This window comes from Lissotriton vulgaris, chromosome 5 (assembly GCF_964263255.1).
Source record: "Lissotriton vulgaris chromosome 5, aLisVul1.2, whole genome shotgun sequence".
Taxonomy (NCBI): Eukaryota; Metazoa; Chordata; class Amphibia; order Caudata; family Salamandridae; genus Lissotriton; species Lissotriton vulgaris.
Window position 1 is genome coordinate 1,494,402,869 of NC_141693.1, and position 21,410 is coordinate 1,494,424,278.

Here is a 21,410-nt window from a genome sequence, read left to right on the forward strand (position 1 = left end):
TCTCAGCCTTATATTTCCTAATAAGGAGTTTGTGAGCTTCTTTGTTCTTAAGGTCCCAACTCGAATGCCAGAGTCTCTCCTTTCTCCTCACTTCTTGCCTGAGGTGCCTGAGAGAATCTGAGAACCATGGGGCAGAAGGTCTCTGTCTGGCTCGGCGGCTGGTCTGTGTTGGGGCCAGTTCATTCAAGGCCTCAGTGATAACCTGTTCAAAATGGCCAACTGCGGTCTGTACGCTGTCCATACCCGAAGTAGAGAGGCTGGCAGCCCAGGGCACAAAGGAATGGCTGCTAATGTTCCTGAAGTTTCTGGTTGTTTCCTGTACGTGATTTCCTTTTTTGTTTCCATCCCCCCTGTGATACTCCAGATAGAATGGGACTGCAAGGTGATCGGACCAGGATAGGTGCACCGGGTCCTTGGTAGTTAGTCGATGGTCATTAGAAAACTAACCCTCTTTCCTGCCCAAGGTTGTCACGGCCTTCCACATCAGGCAGTCTATCACCTTGCCCACCTTCTTTCCGCCACCGCACCCCTCAAGAGGAAGAGTGGCTCCACCGTCTGGACCCAAAACGTGGGCTTTCCTTCTATTTAGATCGCACACGAAAGTTCCGGGTGGATGACCAACTCTGTTGGTTACGTGGGCGCTATGAAGGGACGGGCGGTGCACAAGCGGACCATCTCTCGGTGGGTTGTCTTGTGTATCAAGGCTGTTTACTCCTTGGCGAAGGAGGAGCCTCATGTTGGGCTGAGGGCCCATTCCACTCGGGCCACGGCGGCTACCACTGCCCTGGGTCGGGGAGACCCCTTGCAGGACATTTGTCAGGCAGCTACGTGGTCATCCCTGCACACGTTTGCAAGACACTACTGCCTGGACAGCCAAGTCCGGAGGGATGGCTTCTTTGGCTGTTCCGTCCTCCAGGACTTTCTGGTGTGATTATTGGTTCGCAGACCCACCACCGGGGTTGGTATTGCTGGGGTATCTATTCTAAGGTAAGTAATCTAATACTAACCTGTTTCTTTCAGATGAACAAGTTACTTACCTTCGGTAACAATATATCTGTAAGAAACAGTAGTTAGTATTGGATTCCTTACCGCACCACCCACCCTCCCCGTTCTGCGAACCGATATCTAGGGTTAAGGTCAACCCCTTTCAGGGCCCTAGTTTCAATGGCACCAGTGTTGGTTTTTAACATGGCTCTGCGTTTCTGGCTTGGAAAAGCTGTGTCTAAGAACTGAAGTCAGCGCGCGGAGGCGGCGTCTAAGTACTCAGACGACGTCATCATGGCGCCCACGACACCGACGACGGACGCGGAGCCGCAGACTACGCCTACCGACGCGCAAGGGTACTGCTACGCAAACATTTCCGATCCAGTCTGATGCCTGGGGATATTCTAAGGTAAGGAATCGAATACCAACTACTGTTTCTTACAGATATATCGCTACCGAAGGTAAGTAACTTGTGTAGGAAGGTACATCCTGACTATGGTTGCCCCCAACTTTTTGCCCTGTGTTTTAGCTGGTTTTGGACATAGTCGACCTGGGACCCTGCCAATCAGGACCCCAGGCCTACTGCTCTCTCTTTAAAATGGATTCCATGTACCCTAGGTACATTTCCAATTGGTACTGGGCCACCTTATCAGACCCTGTAACTCAGGGCATAGGTGTACCCAGGGCCGCCAGGGGCTGCAGCATGTATTATGCCACCCCTGGCTGGCCTCTTAAATCTGACACAACTGGCTGCATGACAGCTGGGGCGAAGTCGTGTAATCACCCTTTGCTTTAGGTATAGTAGTTCTATATCTAACCATACAATGGACACCCAAGTTCCTATCAGTCACTCCTATGGCAGGCCTTAACAACCCAGAAGGCAGAGTGCGTGGGCTCGTGTGAGCTAGGTTCAGGCCCGAGCCGAGCCCGGTTGCAGCTTGCGGAATCAAGACCCAATGGCTGTTCCATGATAACGCGTACCATATCGGTAACTCCGGTGTCGCGTTATCAAGGCATGTCGAGTAAGGTGTCATACGGATCGGGGTGCTGCCCTCTCACCAATTCTGGCGATGAGGTTAGCATTCCACCCTTCTAGAGGGACACGACATGTACGTAACTGTGAACCCCGGTTAAAGTTAACTGAAGCCTCAGCTCCACAAAATGGATGCTGCCACCACAGACACGAGTCTGACCTCCTGCTGCTGGGAGTCCTTCCAGCGAGGAGCGCTTGGACAAAGGGTTTCCTGTCAAGGGCGGTGTTCGCACCGTCCCAGACAGGGTTTGTGTATTCTGGGTAGGTAGGGCTTTGGCGAGAAGGTGACTGCGGAGTGGCACCCCGGTGCTCACTACGCATCTGCCGGTTAGAACCAGTTCCAGGGGCGACAGCCCTGGCCTGGGGAAAGTCCGGCAGGGGAGAGGGGTGTAACTGCTCCCCTTCCTGGTCCCACCCTTAGGGCAGGACCTAGTCATGTACCCACCCCTTTCTTTAGGATAAAGACCGGAGCGGGGACCCTTCCAAATTAGATCATCTTTGATTCAAGAACTACTTTCTACGAAAGGACATTCAAGACTCTTCTCAAGATTTCTCCCTTGTGACTAAGGAGTAGTCACCCTGCATCAGCGGGCACCAACTAAGAACTCTGCGGTTTGCTGTAAGTCCTTCCTCAAGGAATCCGACGGCCCAGCTCGACGAGAACCGGCTTCCCTGGCACCTCTGACCTCTACCCACGTCATCAGCTCAGCTGTGATCTGTGGGTGCGACGAGACCTCGAGGGACCGGCCATCATCAGAACCTGCACGCTCTTAAAACCAGCACGACCATCGAGGTAACTCTCTGGTGAGTGCTCTGGGGTCCGAGAAGCCCCGACCCTGAGCCGCTCCAGCACCGAAGTGCAGTCTCCCAGCATCTCCACGATCTGCGTGGGGCCCTTCTGCTCGCTGCTCAGCACGTTGTCTGGTCACTAGCCGCTGGCTTGTGCCCTTCTGTGACGACATCCGAGAATCATCACTGCTGGTCTGGTTGCTCCAGACTGGCCCTTGCTTCCATCTTTGCGAGAAGCACCCCGGACCCTCCTGGTCCACTCAAGACGCCATCTTAGGCCCACCACGTGGCCCTGAGATTTGCCAAGGCTTGTTGCCCCATCCTGGGCCCAGCGACGCCGACAGCATCATCCTTCGTGGGACAGCTCGCACCTCCACCGTGGTCGCCGACAACGCCTCCTGGTCCGTGAGACTGCAGAGCCTAGCGTCGCCCACTCACCTGGTCGAGGTGACGGCCAACCGGTGCCCTCCTGGTACCCTCTGACTACTGGCTAGTAGTACGAACTTGGTCCCCTCTGCTTTCAGGTTTTCATCAATCTCCGATCCAGGCTTGGATCTCTACGAACTATTCAGCACTGGTCGCCGGCCAGCAACTCCTTTCTTCCGGCTCCTGGCTCGTCAGCGAAGACCCCGACGCCTGTAAGACTTGTGCAGCCGCAGCCCTCGTGGCTAGGTAACTCGGCATTTCGGTGCCTGCATAGCCTCCTTACTCTAGGGTCCCGAGTCCCTCGCTTCCGACTTGCCTTATCGGGTCCGCCCGAGACCTTAACCTTTCCGTGTCCTCGGACACTTGTTTTAATTGTGCACTTGAAGTATTTGCTAAAGAGATTTGGTTTGTGCTTAGTACCCTGTCCTCATAAAGAGTACAGGGCTGTTGTGATTCTTAATAAATATACTGTTTATTTTCATAACACTTGTGTGGTGTCCTTTCACTGGGTGTTCAAGGGGTACACGTGTGGTAAACAGCTGGCTTAACGCGCCCTCTCGAGTCTTTAGCCTTAGACTGCTCGTATCCACGCTACTAGGATAGCTGGTCTATAGGTTGACTTACAACCAAACACCATAAGGGTCGTTGGAACGATACATAGCGGTCGCTAGAATAGCGAACGTTGCATATCGAGCCAACTTCTCACAACTTGTTCTTTGGGAATATGGTCACTTTGACATGAAACTCCATTACCATAAATGACCCCTTGGCCGACGGGAGCACTCCCTCCCTGGTTTTGCGAATGCCCGTTGGTCGACGCAGCCCCGCCTACCCTTTAGAACGCCCGCAATGCGGCGGAATTGCCGTTGCGGTTAAGGCGTTAAACTATGCCTTTAAAGAACTGCATTATGAAAAAGAATTGGAAGACACAGTTTTTTGTTGTAATTGATATTTTTAAAAGACATACATAGCAGATCTTTACTTTGTAGACAAAAAAGCTGTACATAAAAAATACCAAGGCAGTAAAGTGAAACAAAAACACTTGCTAGAGGAATTAGTAGTCTACTTTAATAATAGGTTACGTGTAGTATACAAAAAAGTGGTGAATGGAATGGTTGAATTATTCTCAGCCACTGGTAATTATATATGGCCCCTGCCCAATAATAATTTGCAATTCTTGGCAGCTATTTTGCACCCAGCCATGTGCAATTCAATCTTAACCCTGTTTTAAAAGGAATAGTCCAGCCTTTGCTCATTGTTCCACTACTCTCAAAATATGACCTATTGACGTGCCTGAATTAGGACGAAGCTGGTCTTGGGTTGCTTATGTTCCAGGTCAAGCAGGACCTACCTGGAAGTTCAGGCTGGACTGTTTCTGTTGTTTTGCAAGGATTTCTGCTCATACACAGAACTGTTCACAGAGACCTAGGACATTAGTGAATTGTGGTGTACCAGAAACTCACCTCCATACCTAGAAAACCCCAACCAGCTAGCATCAGTGTCACATTAGCTCTTCGTCCTATAGCAAAGTGACCAATGATTAGACAACCTAGAACATGCGACTTAGGATCATCTCAGGAATGGTGGGAAGTGAGAAAACTCTTTTTTTTTTATACTCTCATACCAGTCCACAACAGAGACACAGTAAGGTTAAAATATTTATTTTAACGACGTGATCTCTGTATTTTAGTCAACATAAGCAGGCATATGATTAAGAATATTATGGTCAGCATGGTTACAATTCCATAAAATAAAAAATGAGGAATCATATTACAATGATAGTGCAAACAGGTTATATAGCGCCCAGTTTTAACACCCTCCCTATATAGTAACTATGTATTATAAACTAAAGAAGGTCTCTTGGGCTTGTTTTGGGGACCCCATTACCTTTCCCCTCAGTAAGAGTAAATTACATCAGGATCAGCAAGGCTCTCTGTATCCCTGGAATCTTCCATGTGTGTGAAATCATGGCAAGTGTGCTATGATAAAGGTGCCAGAATCTTACTTGGCTCGCAGCTGCCACAATGTTGTGTCTAGAATGGTACACGGACATGCCGATAAACAGGCTCACATGTTATGATAACCTTGACGGCTCAGCGCTCACTGTGCAGACTAGGGGCACAATGTATGTCTAGTGATGTTGAAAAACAAACCTTTTCTCATGTGTAGACCTTCTTGAAGGCTAACTTGCAAAAACAGCATGCAGTGTCGTGTGCAAAGGCAGCAAAAGGTAAAATGGTGTTTAAACTTCTAATAAGCCATGCTAACATAACATGCACGCAAAAGGAGGACCTAAACCATCCTACACCCTCCCTTGTTCGGGGAACGCAGATTAACCGGGGCAAGCTTCATAGAACGCAGAGTTCAAGTTCGAATGAGACAGAACCAATGTCAGGAATTTTGTCAAACTTGAGAATTGGGAGTTAAAAATCCGAATTAAAGTAACCAAGTCAGTGAAACCAATCACTGGCGGCCATGGTGTGAAAAAAGACTTCAAACATGAATAAAAAATTAAGGCATTAAAAAAAAAATATTCACGAATTCAGTACGTGTTTAAGAAGCAGAGAAAAAAAATCTGCAGTTCAATCCAACAGCGTATAAGCACCATACGTTGCAACTGCCTCCAATAGGAAGTGGTTGTTATCATCAATGAACATTTCAGCCATCCAATTAAGTAGAGGGAAAGATCATACATGTTCCTCGATTGCCAGAGCCTCTAGTGCCATCAGAGGACAACTCTGGCTTACTTCAAGATAACTGCACGCCAGAAAGCCATTGGCCGCAGTCCAAATGTTCCAATTGCCTAGAACCCCATGAGCCGCTCCGCAGGCCATAATCCCGGCACTCACTAGAACAATCTAGTACATGAGCAACTAAGGGACTCATTAGTAGATTAAAATCCAGGTCAGGAGACACCGTGTTGCAGAGACACAAATCCAGGGCCCATTCAAATCCACACTCCAGGTAATGGAAAACAGGCTGCACGCAGGTGAAGAATGAGAACTGGAAAGATAAACCATACACCACACTTAGTCGCCAGATTCAGCGATCCATAGTATTCTAGCATCCAGTTACGAAGGAGGAGCAGCCGGGACAGATCGTCGTGGGGCACAGACTGTGCATCCATTTTGCAGTAAACAAATTGACAGCAGTATGCCCACGCCTAAAGCAAGGAGCAACAGGAAACCGCCAAAGACACTCGAAAAAATCGAATGAAAAAATGCAGGGATCACACCAAATATAGTTTGAAATGAGGTCACAAGGCCAGAACATACTACTTTAAAAAAATGTGCCAGGCCAGTGGTCGACTAGGCATTTAAGATAGTGTGAAAAAAAGCACCGAAATGCAGAGGCAGGTCTGTGTTTGATAAGGCATTTACCTCAGTAGGAGTATCTGCAACGTGAATGACTAAAGTCTCCCGTGCAGATGTAAGGGGTACTTCCTACTGGGACAAAAGAGCTCTTATTCGACTCATCTTGTTGAACTCTGCTTTTAAGGTCGGTATAGAAGGCTAGATGGAAACATCGAGCCTCCCATGTGGAGGAGGAAACAAGACATTATTGCAGCAAACCACACGCTAGGAAACCGTAACGATATAAGAAATACCAGCATGCATACCACAACAATCTTCATTATTTAATAACAAATAACTACCTTTTGCAAGCAATGTGAATGTTGGTGTAATGGCCGGGACTTCAGTGCCTTTTAAAACACAGGCAAGGTTCTGTGCAAGGACATTACAAGAACCGTGCAATTGCAGATTTCCGCATACTAATGAGTGATCCGGTGTGGTGGTGCAATCTTCGCCATTCAAGTAAACTTCATTTCCTTCACTTAAACACCTGTATGTGAACAGGAGATTCCAAACTTCATGAAGATAAGCACCACCCAAGGGTTCAAATCTACCTATTGCAGAGGGTTTCATGCAGGACTCAAATTTGAAAAGGGGGAAAGGTAAAGTTATCAACCCATGGATGAGCCAAACTGCTGAATTGGACTCTGCCACTGAAAAAGGTAAAGGTTCTAACTTTTCAATATGCAACATTGAAAACGTGGCATCCTTCATCGACAAACTGTTGTTTAACAGTCATATTGAAAGGCAGAAATAACAAACTCGTGTTCATGTAATCCCATGGCGTCCATGCAAACTGCATAACCGAACACAATTGATTTTGCCCATGATCCAGTACAGCAACATCTTCCTGTACAATATCAACCACAGATGATACAATATTATCTAATGTTTAAATTCTGGAAGAAAGGGTGTTAATGCTATTATCTCCAAAGGCAAGCACTTTTTCTAAATTGGCCTGATAAATAGCTTTAAGTCTAGAAGCAGCATCAATTTGGGACAGTTTCCAAACCTCGCTGTAAGCAGCATATATCCATCTTTTCGATCTGCCTGCTGCAGGACCTTTAACAAAATCATTTAAGTCACCAGTGTCGGTGTGTTTGGATAAATGTAGCTTAACAGACGCTAAGGATGAATGTCTGAGCCAACTCTGGCATAACTTGCCTACAGAATAGGTGGTGACTGAATGTTGAGTCTGAAAACGGAGATCAACTCTAACCTCTGTATAGCCAGGGGTCAAACCCAGAAAACTGTGCTGGCAGGAATCTGCACTTTTTTGCCATAGCAACTCGCCTTCGGGATTAATGCTGGAAACATTAAAGGAGGATTTTTTCAACAGGGCTTGTTAGTCACTTAGGGAGGAATTGGTATAATTATTCCAATGGGGAAATTCACCCAAATCAGAGCATTTAATTTTTTAGAAGTAGCCAATTCAAAGCAGGTGGTTTGTGAAATAGTGGCATTCAGAAACAACATACGGTTTGGGATGAGACATGCATGATGCAAAGCCTCAGTGCCTGGCACTTGCCAAGTTTTAGAACCCCAAACAGATTTAGGATCAATAGTATCTTTCCTCAGTTCATAGCCCCCAACAGCCAACTGGTCAATAAAAGACTTTGAATACAGTAATTTAGTGTCGGTAAGTCTAACCTTGAAAGAGGACTGCTCAGTCATCTTAAACTAAAGTGCATTAGGGTTTGATTTATCAAAATCAGTAAAATAAAAATAAAAATCAAGTGTTTTCGAGCTGTCTTCCACAGGCGCGGGACAGTGCCCCCACTGTGTGTAGTTAACCACATTTGTAAATGAATTACAAATCGCCATAATTCGCAGACTCTAAATATAAATCTTCACCATCGAAAGCAGCATAGTATTTCAAATCCGAAAATAAAGCCTCTACGGCTTTGGCGTCCCATCATCAGAGCGAATATTTTGTTTAACCACATCACCCATAGAAATGCGGAGTACATTGGGAACATTAATAACCTCTGTGGGACCATGTATCTGGAACTTTACAGCATCCCATACAATCCCATCTAGAACGGGCCAAGCAGTTATATTCACAAATGTCTGGTCCCTCTTCATGATGTGCGAAGAGTAGTGGGGAGCCAAAGTTCCATCAATTTTTCTAATTGAAGTTCTTTGTTGAACGTAGTATTCATTTATAAAACGAAAAAAATACGCCACAAATCCGATGGACATGAACAAAAAAATTGCAATAAGCACCAGCCAAAGGTAAGTGTAGGGGGGAATCAAAAAAAGTTTTTTAAACCAGGTAGCAAAAATCAAAACTTTTGAAGGGGACTTGGATGTGGAAGAGCCAGTGTCAAATGAAAAACGGGATTGATTAGACACACAGGTCTCCAAATCAGGCATAGGCAAGTCAATAGGGTAAGTATATTTAGTGTCATTAAGAGGTTCACCAGCAGGTGAGGTTCAATAAAGGATTCGTAATTGGATTCATTTCAACGACATCTGGCCCGATGACAGGATCCGGGGCCAAAACAGTATTGCACCATTGCTGGACACAAAACCGCAGGGGTCATAGGATAGAGAATCGGCCACCCTGTGTGGTTTGACATTGTCAATGGGAATGTACCTGTTCCCCTTTCGCCCAGGAAGAGGAGGTAAAATGACTGTTCTTGTACCCTGGACACCAAGCACGGCAACTGGAGCTCGATAGGAAGGACCAAATTCTTTCTTGTTGTCGATCTTCTCTCTGACCAGTTCTCCAACTTGCGGTAGCCAGCGGACTACTGTAATCTGTAACACAGCTTTAGACGTGGAGGGCAAGTGTTCCTTTGCAAGTCTGTCTCTGGGTTCTTGTAGGTTCTGCAAATCATTAGAATGTTCATCTACGTCAAAGGATGCGGCTCCCGCCGCCATGTATAGACCATCAAGGTCCGTAACAAACATCTTGATGCCAAAGAGCATTTCGTATGGGGTCCGCCCACCCAGAGACCTTCTAGGGAAATTATTTAGTGCACGTTGAACGCTATTGAGATGGGTCAGCCAGCCTCTGCCAGCACCTAAAACGTTCGCTGTCAAGGATTGCTTTAAGTCACAGTTCATCCGCTCCACAACACTATTACCCTCAGGCCAGTATGGAGAAGAACATTTGACTCGGACCCCAATGAAGCCATGGCATCCTTAGACACCTTAGAGGCGAACGCTGGACCCTGGTCCGAATGGAAGGTACCACACACAAAAATTCCCACAAAGACACGCAAATCCCTTATGACCGTTCTAGAATCAGCGCTCCTTTGAGGCCACATCCAGACAAAGCGCGTGCAAGAGTCAGCTGCTACTAAGATGTACTTATATGCAGTATCAGAGGAGAAATGACTGCAGTGATCCAAATAAACACACGCAAGTGGTTTATTAGATATTTACAACTGAGTTTGGGGCAGGCGTGCAGCAGAGGAAGGATTAATTTGCTGACAAATGCCACATTGAAGGACAAAATCACGTGTCTATTTGTACAAACCCCGCCACCAATGGGGTGAGAAGAGAAACCGTAGCACGCCGGCGTGTGCCGAAGCCATCCCAGCGTGGGCTGCTGTAATCAAAGCCTGCCTGCGGTCCACGTTGGGAATCAACCTGTCACCAACGTTGTTAATTCTCACATAAGGAACTTTATCAGGACTTAAATGATAAGAGTATTTAGAAGGGAAACCCTTAAGGTAATTACCTCCCTTGTCTGTTGCGGCAATAGCTGCCAAGATGTCATCATCAGTCTTACTTTTGGAACGTGTAACCACTGCCACTGCATATGTTGCAACTGCTGTATTCTCAGCCTCCTCCGCGAGACAGTTGCCAACAGTGTGAACTCCAACACGCTGATGACCCAGAGTATGAATTACAAAAACGAGTGGGAGTCGTTCTTTGAGCTCAGCCACTCAAACCCAGATCATTTTATGTTTTATTGTGCTCCCCTTGGAGCCACTATAATCATTTTGAGTCCAAAAGTGTAGATTGTCATTGCAGGACTGAACACAGTAGTAAGAGTCACTTACAATGAGAGTAGTCAAACTAGGGTCTGTGTACTCCAATGCAAGCATCAGAGCACGGAGCTGTGCCAATTGGGCGGTACAGTCCCCTAATGTCTGTGTATGCACGACATCGGACTTGAATTCACCATCCACCATAGTACCAACCACAATTGCACAGGCCGAAGAATACGCTTGTTTTGACACCGTAGCCGCTTGCGCACTGCCATCAGTGTAAATGATACAACGGAACTCCTCAAGTGGACACGTAGTCAGAGGAGCAGGATGAACAAATTTATACTGCCAGTACTCTTGATTCTGCAATGAGGAATCAAAAATGAACGGGACATCCAGAGATATCCAGGACGTGGCCCATTGTATCCACCGAGGGTGCAAAGCTTTAAAATTAGGTACACTGGCTTTCGTCACTGCATCCAAGGCAGGATACGGAGTAACAACCAAAATGCGTTTTCCCTGCGACAGCGCACATTCCTTAAGAATCACCATTTGCACTGCTGTCAAAAAAATGTCCACAGTGGAAAACCGCAACTCAGCCGAAGTGTACAAGTGTGACTTGTAAGAGATAGTGACTGTGTCACCCTCATTAAAAGGGAGGTACGTGAAACCCACCGCCCCTGGAATGATTCTGATTACCAGGTTGGTATGGTTATCACGGGTAAACAAGAATTTAGATTCTAGAAGATCAGCCTGTAATGATTGCAAAATGGCTGACTGTTCAGGGTAGCCAGCACGATTTGGAAAAAGTAGGTTGTATCAAGGCGTAAAGAGGCTTGATACGCTGGGCATATTCGGGAATATAAATACGCCCGAAATTCAAAAAGCCCACTAAGGATTGTAGTTTCTTCAGTGTTGTGGGACCCCGCAAAAGTGTGCATTTCTCCAGGAAGTGAGGAGTCAAACCCCGACCTTCATTGTTGAGCTCGTAGCCCAAGAACACTGTGTACTCTGCAATGTGAGATTGAGCATAGTTAAATTAGTAGCCAAAATCCACACAATTGCAAATTATACAGTCCACGCGGCACCGATGCGGCCATAATTAGTAGTCTGTGAGATAAATGTCATCCACATACGAACATGCATCTGTGTCGATATCCTCTAAGAGAGAAACAACTTGAGCGGCAAATACGCCCGACTATTCTTATAGCCCATAGATAAACGGCGAAAGTGGCGCTGTTTGCCACCACTTGTAAATGCTGTCCATTGACTACTAAGTGGGGGCAGATTGTGGGCAAAATAACATTGGACATGTCAAGTGTGGTTTTGAACCTTTTACGCACGAGACTGTCCACAAGAGCAGAACTGTGAGTATTCTGGACCGCACACGTATGACAATGTGAGTTTAAGTGGCAGTAATCCAATACCAAACGGTACCAACCATCTGGCTTGGTCACAGTAAAAAGTGGGTTATTCATCGGAGACACAGACGTTTCAATTATACCTTGATATTCCAATTGTTCAAGGATTTCTGCAACGGAGGCCTTCGCTTCACGTCGCATGGGGTGTTGGAGTCAAGGCTGTGGCATCGATCGCAAGGGAATCTCATATCGAGGGGAAAATTTGTCCCATCCACAGTGAGTACGGTACAACGCCGGCCCAAGAGCCCTAGCCCATTCTTCTGCAAACTGTAAAGCCTGCTCCTTCGGCACTGTGTGCGCGAAAGCAGGGAGGATCACCTCCTCCCCCTGGGGAGCAGCTAAGACAAAGGGTGGGGGCCAGTCGACCTCCGCCAACAAAATATCATAGGTAGTTGTTAGATTTTCCCCCCAAAAACCTTTTATGGTACGTTCTATGTCGCCTTCAATTATTAGGACAATTTCATAAAGCCTGTCCGGGGGAGCCACTCTACTGTCAGCTGTCTCAACTACAATGAAGGTGTCAGTCGCTGTCACCTTCAGTAGTGGACGCAACGCCTCTCGAATGATGGTAATCTCCGCCGCGCTGACCAGCAGCGTCAGCGCCCATGTCAGATTCTGAAGCTGCGTTCTCACTATCTGTGGCATATCAACTTTCTTCTTCTGAAACTGGGACCTTTGACGTGGTGACTCGTCTTGCTTGCCTTTTCCGTCAGCCTTGCCTTTTCAGTCAGCCTTGCGAGGCTGCTCACGGCTCTGTTGGGCACCTTGACCTCTGCCGGCGCCTCGTTCACCGGTGGTTGAGACCGATGTTTCCTGCAAAGAGCGAGGAGAATGTTGTTCAGGAACCTGAAACCTATCAGGTGACTTAATGGTACTGCGGTCGCGCAACTCATATGTACGCTCAGAAGGAGCAGGTGTAGGTGAAGCAGGACGGGACCCCTGTTTCTGTCACAGTTTCCCCTGTTTTTTGTTCTTACTCTAATTTTGTTTCTGAACTTTCGGGCGTTCATCTTTATCAGATGACGTTTGTTGAGTTTGCTGCTGTTTCTCTTTCTTAGCGAAAGGCTTAACACCCAAACTATTACGGCCAACGGTCTTATAAGCCTCCGTAATAATTTTCGGTAACTGACGGGGTTTGCCGGGGTCAGGGACATCGCGCAAAGCATTAGAGACTTGGAAACTTACCGCATCCCCCTGACATTAGCAAGGACAAGATTGCGCACCATATCAAACGCTCCCATGAGTTGCATTTCTAACTCCACAGCCGCCTCCGGTCCGTGTTCATCCTGAACACGCTTGATCACAGAGGGTAGGACAGTCATCAACAGGGTGCCAAAGCACCTAGTATAGACTGCCGCAAAAATCACACCCCAAGTTGTACATTCATTTACGTCGGGCACTAAGTTTTTCTGCAAACTAATTTTGAGTATCCAGTGCTTCCCCACAGGACTAGTATTCGGGAATACTGCTTCCAGTTGGTCGAATTTCTCGGCAAGCCAAAAAGGCATCTCATCCTGATCTTGGGGACGCTTGCCCATGACCGCATTAACCATGACAGGACTAAGCTTCAGCCCGCCCCCGCCAACTGGATGCGCTGCACCACCCGTAACCTCAACCGGAAGGTTGCGGGTGATGTAATGAGCCAGACCCCTAATAACTGACACTGCAGAGGCATGCAGGGGTCTTAGTTGCGGAGCTGTTAACACACCTGCCTGAGGATGCGGAGTGTTAGCAGCTAAAACAGGCCACGTAGCGCCTGGGATCGACAACGGCCCTTGTCTGACCTCTGTTATAACGTGTGGGAGGGCGCCATTAAACCAAACGGCATGCTGCCAAGCAGAAATCGGAATTTCCACTGTCCTATATGGAGCATATTCTGCAGGAACATCAGCAGGGGTGTAAGAGTGAAATACACCAGTACCAGCATCTATCGCGGGAAACAACCCATGAATAAAACAACTCAAACAGGTACACCGCGTCAGCTGAGACTACAAAAAACACTGCCTGTCCCTCTAAAGAAACAAGGTATTCCTGCAAGTAATTCCGCACAGCCACACAACTGTGTGCTGGGATATCAGCAGCCATATCGATTCAGTAATAGAAAAGTTCAATGCAATAGAATAAGGCACAACTGGGTAGTAATTCAAATAGAAAACCGTTTTAAAATATCAAGCTTGAAGAGACCCATGTAACTATAGGTAGGTTTTATCCATCACTACTGTCAACCGGAAACAATAGTGAGGGGGTCGTAGACTGATATAAGCAGTACTCAAGTGTCTCACAGTAAGACCACACTCCTTGGCGGCGCTATGTTGCAAGGATTTCTGCTCATACACAGAACTGTGCACAGAGACCTAGGACATTAGTGAATTGTGGTGTACCAGAAACTCACCTCAGTACCTAGAAAACCCCAACCAGCTAGCATCAGTGTCACATTAGCTCTTCGTCCTATAGCAAAGTAACCAATGATTAGACAACCTAGACCATGCGACTTAGGACCATCTCAGGAATGGTGGGAAGTGAGAACACTCTTTTGTTATACTCTCACACCAGTCCACAACAGAAGTAAGAAAGAGACACACGGTAAGGTTAAAATATTTATTTTAACGACGTGATCTCATGCGCAATATTTTAGTCAACAAAAGCAGGCATTTGATTAAGAATAATATGGTCAGCATGGTTACAATTCCATAAAATCAAGAAGGAGGAATCCTATTACAACGATAGTGCAAACAGGTTATATAGCGCCGAGTTTTAACACCCTCCCTATATAGGAACTATGTATTATAAACTAAAGAAGGTATCTTGGGCTTGTTTTAGGGGACCCCATTACCTTTCCGCTCAGTAAGAGTAAATTGCATCTGGATCAGCAAGGCTCTCTTCTTCCCTGGAATCTTCCAAGTGTGTGAAATAATGGCAAGTGTGCTATGATAAAGGCGCCAGAATCTTACTTTGCTCGCAGCTGCCAAAATGTTGTGTCTAGAATGTGTTACACGGACATGCTGATAAACAGGCTCACATGTTATGATAACCTTGACGGCAGACACATCTGACAGCACAGGAAGTAGACAGCCTTCATAAAAAATGGCAAGGCATAGTCTGCCGCAGGGTACACTTATATGGATTAGATCAGGGGTGCCTTTTAAGGAACACACTCATTAGTAGACAGAGAAGAGCGATATGTAATCGTGACAGGCCTGTTGGAGTGTCAACCGATCCTTATAGGAAGTGTATACGCCCCAATATGGAGCAAGAACAATACTGGGATAAACTTACCAGTTTATTGGCCCGCCACACAGACATACCATGGCTTCTGGGGGGAGACTACAATTGTGTACTGGATTTGCACCTAGATAGGTCACATCCCCCACCAATACACTCACCAGCACACAAGCGAACTGAACGCTTCCGTAGATGGATAGATCACTGGTCATTAGTGGACGCATGGAGGGCGCAGAACCTGCATAGTCAATCGCAGGATTTAAATGATCCGGAGCCTGACGGACTAACCGTGACTTCAAAAATGCTGGAGGTGAAGATATCTTCCTCCTGCCACAAATCATAAGGACCTGTTAGTGGTTAAAGTATTTGAAGGGTCAATTTTAAAAAAAAATGAAGCCAGGATCCTACCTGGAGAGCCTCATGTCTCAACAATTCCGGAGCGTATTCTTTTCAATTGAAGTATCAGGGGTACGCCTGCTCCCAACCAATCTGCATCAAAAACACAAGCTGGGGTCTCGTAACTAGTTTGCATGGAGGAGTCTCGTTCGTTAACGGAATTAACCAGACAAATCGCTCCACCAACTAAGAACGGCCATGCACCACCACCCACAGAACACAGAATTGAGAAAGAGCTATCAATCTGTCAATCCTTTCCGTGTCCGATTTTGTGTTCTTTGGGTGGTGGTGCATGGTCGTTCTTAGTTGGTGGAACGATTTGTCTGGTTAATTCCGATAAGGAACGAGACTCCTTCATGCTAAATAGTTACCCGACCCCCAGCTTGTGATTTTGATGCAGATCATTACGAAGCAGGTGTGCCCCTGATACTTCAATGCCTTGTGAATCTTCACTGCTTTTCTCTTTTGGAAGTTGTAGATTGGTTTTAGTTGCCAGTGGCGTTGTAAAGTATCGGGTGCTTGTTCTTGATAGAGGAGTACAGCCGCACCTCCAAATGAAATGATTCTCATTTGTTGGACAGTCTCCATTATAGCCTCTTTCTGGTGGAAGTAGCCCAGACTGGTCAAGATATCCAACTGGGCTGCGACTGAGTTCACAGTTCTGTTGATCCTATGGGTTCTGCCCAGCTGTATTATCTGTAGGACCTGGTAAAACAGCTGTTTCACATATGCCTCAATGTCCCCTTTCCCTGCTCCTTGGGGGACTCCACAAACACAAATGTTTGATCTTCGTAATCTATTTTCCTGGTCCTCCAGGTGGGCCTGCAGTATGGTGTTTTGGTCCCTTAGTTCGACTAGTTCTTGTCTATAGGCATTTAGTTCCTCCCCTCTCGTGCCACTAGCATCCTCCAAAGTGCAGACCCTTTGCCCCAGACTCCCCACATCACGCCTCTCATTTCCTTTGTCGGTCCCTACTTCTGTCCTGAGAAGGGTTATGTCCTTGTAGAAGAGATCCTCCCTGAATGCCCTGGTTAGTAGGGGTTCCGCCCTCGTTGGTGAGGTCCTAGATGGTGAAGATTCTCTGCTCCCTTCCCTTCTTGGGAGGAAGGTGAGGTGTAGGGTCACCACTCTTATCAAGTAAGGTGGATTCAACACTGGAGCAAAGTCAAACCATAGGTCATATATTAAGCATTCATGAATGGGTCTCCATCCGAAAAGTACCATAGAGATACTCGAGGAGAGAGCACCCTGAACGATGGTTACATGGGTTTTTATAGCAAAGATCACAGACAAGGAACGCCTGGAGGTAAGTCGAGCTCTGGGAAGAACACACAAATGAGACAATCGGTAAGAAACAACAACCTTGGTGTCTTGTGTAACTGTCGCGTCCTGAAACAGCACAAGATAGGCTATCTGAACAAACGTTAGCTAAGGCTTCACCAGTGTTTAAAGAACCCAGTGCAGACATCAGCTGTTCTGTTGTGCTGACTTTGCATGTTTACGCAGCCTACAATGTCTCAATTTAGATTTGTTACCTAATGTTTATGCAGGTGTGGTGTCAAGGATAGAGACAGGCTGAAAACAGAACAGAGGTGAGCATGGCTGAGGCACAGCTGAATTAAAAAGACGAAAGAATCAGATTTTACATTTTCACAAAGGTCCTGCAGCTGTCGCCGGCATTCTGGAGTCTCTGCTGCCCCCTGTCAGCCTGGTATTGCTGACTGTGGGCCGCTCCCCACAAGGCAGCAAGGAGTTGCCGCAAGTGTCTTTTCCCAGCGCTGTCTGGGCTGCTTGGTGAGTGCTGTGAGATCCAGCAGTGGTAGAGCATCCCGCTGGTGAACAGAAGGTGCTCCGTTGTATGGTCAGAAGAATTTCGGGTGCTAAACAGAGAGGCCGGGCGTGGAACGGATTTGAAGATCTCCTACTCTGGCACTATCTTGGCCTTGCCTGCACTTTTTTAATATGTATTTTTTAGGTGGCATTGGCTGTTGTGCTAGTTTTACATTATTTAAAAAAAAAAAAAGAAAAATGGATCCACTTTCTGAGAGTGACTTTGGCTCAGCCCTCTTCTTCCATTGGTCTGTTAAACTGACCTTCACATATTGCTTCAGGCCCCCCTCCCCCACAGCATACAACATGGCCACGCATGGGTCAGCCCACTTTAACCTTTTAGAGACAGACAGACAGACAGACAGACAGAGACAGACAGACAGACAGAGACAGACAGACAAACAGAGACAGACAGACAGACAGACAGACAGACTCTCTCTCTCTCTCTCTCTCTCTCTCTCTGTCTCTCTGTCTCTCTGTCTCTCTGTCTCTCTGTCTCTCTGTCTCTCTGTCTCTGTCTCTCTGTCTCTCTGTCTCTGTCTCTCTGTCTCTGTCTCTCTGTCTCTCTGTCTCTCTGTCTCTCTGTCTCTCTGTCTCTCTGTCTCTCTGTCTCTCTGTCTCTCTGTCTCTCTGTCTCTCTCTGTCTCTCTGTCTCTCTGTCTCTCTCGAACATGTGCACATCCACATGAAGATTAAAGTAAAGGTGGGTGACCCAATAAACCCTTGCAAGCTTGGGCTATGATATGTTTTATAAAGTGCTTGCAAGGGAATTGTATTTTATTTAAATTCTAAAACAGGAGGTTGGTTTGCAAATTAGTTGGTATTGGATTTATGCAAACCAACCTCCTGTTTAAGAATTTAAATAAAATACAATTCCCTTGCATCCACATGAAGAGCAGTTCATCAACAGGGCTGGTGAGCCAAGAGTTTTCTTTTCCAGAGCTTTTTAGGTCTCGCCTAGACAGCGCACATGTGCTGCTGTAGGAGGGCCTTTAGCCATTGGTCTTCACTTTTTCAAGCACTACACTCGTGCTTGTGGCGACATCCACCTTGCTGGAGCGAGCAGAGGCGTGCCACAGGCACGAGTGCAGTGCTTGAAAATTGAAGACTGCGCTCGCACGCACACCCCACTCCCATTGTACCTAGCAGACTACCCAGTGCAGCGTCAGTCATCACTTAATATACAAACAATAAAACGCCCTGCAAGTTTAAAGCACTTTATTATGCTCAGCTCTGAAGGCGGCCGCAGTTTCCCCTGCAGTAAAGGTAGAGCCCCGTTGCATAGCTCGGCTGAAGGCTTCTCTGGTATTAATTGGTGAAGTTTTTTGAAGGTCACCGGGGGCATGCACTTTTCACAAGGTGTTGTCCTATGCCAGTGGCCCCCCTAGGATTAATGGTTGACGCGTTGTTGAGAATGGGCTGAAATACGAGTGGGAGAAGATCATCGCCCATAGCTGGGAAAGAGGGCTGGGCTACTCAGTGACTAGAAATCAAGAGGACTTACAAGCGAGTACACATACTTAGCCCTGGTGCATAGGATAGAGTCAAACAAGGCAGTCATCTCTGTAGGATTTCCTTTTCTAAACACGCAATAAAAGTTGACAAAAAATGCCTGTGAACGCTTTCACATTTTACTTAATGGAAAACCTTTGTGGTTAAATCAGTAAACAAGAGTAAGTCTGTAAATTAACCTATAAAGTGTTTTTCTTTTAACCCCACCGTAGCCCTTGTTCTGTTCAATGGCGTACTCTTATTTTAGTGGGGTTCTAACGTACTTTACCTCCGTTCTCATACAAAGGCACAATCAACTCCCAACTCCAGTCACTTGTTTGTAAGATAGCCGCAGCAGTCCCTCATCTGTTGCGCGGACTGCACGGGTGGTGCGAGCGTCTGTTCTGTAAATCCTAAGTAACAGACGCTAGGGCAGCGCTCTGGTAGGTATTTATCTGCCGGAACTCAGCTTGCCACAGACAAAAACGTTATGCAGTTGTGGGGGAAGGGGATGTTGTTGGGAACACAATTATACCCGGTTAGCTAGCTAGGTTAGTTCCATCTACACGTGTCAACAAAACAGTACAATAAAACCTGTCTGTTCCCAAAAACAACTGCTGTGCTAGTTTGTCGAGGCACCTGCCTGCCGCTCGCTACTTATATGCATTTCAAGGGCATGTAGGTGTTTGTTTATGTAGTTAACGAAACAATCTACATTCAGGCTGCGTTTTTAGTCACGGTTTTGGAGTTCCATATTTCCTAACTTAAATACGTTAAACAATTCTGGGACTGTCACCGCTCACCCTCACAGTCCCAACCCTCCGTAGCCGCGTACCCTCACAGCCCCACCCCCTGAATTTAAACTACTGCTTTCACTCTGCAGTGCCTCTTTCCATCCTCCTCTCATGCTCTCTTCCTCTCAGGCCCCCTCACAGTGTCACCCCTGCTTCACCACGAACCGTCTGCCCACCAACACTCCCTCTCTACATTCCACCAGCCTCACATCCTCACTGTGTGCAGCCTCTCCGCCCCTTCAACCTCATATTTCCCACTCCTCCGTCACTCACCCCACCAGCTGTCTCACCCCACCCTGTCATACCTTCCAGCCTCACATCGCCCCCTCACCCTCAGTCTTATCCATCACCTGTCACATGCCTGCACGCTTTTACCCACCACTCTCCCCTCAGTCTTGCTTCCTTCACATCGTATCTCTTACCCCTGCATCACCTCGCCTCCTGCCTCACCCTACCCTCATTTCACCCCCCTCGCAGTGCCACTCTGCATCATCCCAGCCCATCCTATCTCCCCCTTTCTTAATCCCTCCCCGTATCTCACCCCACCCTGAATCACCTCCCCCCACCCACCCCAGACTTAAAGCGCCTGACCCCATTCATGCTGAAAGCTGGCAGTGTTCGCAGCATCTCGTCATTAACCCCTTTGAGCCATCGTTCTGCCTGTCGGTGCTGCTGGAAGCCATGCCTGCCCTCCTCTGAAGTGGATTCCTCACTCTGCCTTAAACATCTGCCCCAGTACTCTGCACCACTGCCCTGAACCTACGCACGGGGGCATGGGCACCACAACGCAGAGGAGCCCGCTGGGACCTTTTAAGTATTTTGTCATGCAGCACAATATCCTTGGTGCATCAACTTTAACTGTTGCATAGTTAAACATTTATAAGGTCCCAAAGGCGAGACCTATTGGCTAATCCAATGCTGTTTTTTCCTTCCTTTCTACATCTGTTTTTTTAGTGTCCTTGTTTGTTTAAGCTTTGTCTTCAGGTTACAGAATTTCAACGCCAATAGTACTTTTTATATGCACCAGTACAAATACTGTTCTCCAGTGATGTGCATTAAAAAAAGAAAAATCTGTGCAGTTTCCTGTTTCAAGTACACCGGTCCACTGGAACAGTTTTATTACATTTATATGAGATCATTATTTTTTAAAATATAAAATACATTGTTGTTGCAAGGTATAGTTCCCCCCTCTTGTTTTTATTTTTCTGGCATATGCTTGGAATATGGAAAAAAATTAAATTGACCATTCGACTAGCTTGCCACAGTAAGACATATTGGATTTTCAAATGCTTTTGTAAAGAATAGTTAATAGGAGGGCAGTAACAGAACTAAGCCTGTCTGTTGCCATACCTAGAAATGTAGTTGGGCCACAGATGAATTTTCCGATTTAGCTATCTCTCTGGCATTATTCTTTCGGAAGTAAAATAATTATTCCTTTACCTTGTGGTAGCGTTAACGGAAAAGTAGCCTGCCAAATTTGACAGAGAAGAATCTTTTATGTGAGTGATAAATGCGGAAGCATCTTTGATCGTTGTTACGCAGATCTTAGATGTACTAATGCTTCTCTGAATCGCAGGAGACTGTAAATCAGCAAGCGAATTAACAATGTGATTGTTTAAACTATATGAGTGACTTCTGGCACAGTGTGTGCAAGGCAGTGTGCACTTGAGCTTTAAAGTCTCATTCCAGTTCAGATTGTACTTCTGTCTCCCCAGGCATCCCAGGCA

General features: G+C 46.7%; 1 protein-coding gene across 7 annotated transcripts in view; it reads left to right on the plus strand.

Annotated features, from left to right (window-relative positions):
- The window catches only part of ATP2B4 (ATPase plasma membrane Ca2+ transporting 4), a 780,797-nt gene that overhangs the window by 320,459 nt on the left and 438,928 nt on the right, over positions 1-21,410 (plus strand). The window lies entirely within an intron of this gene.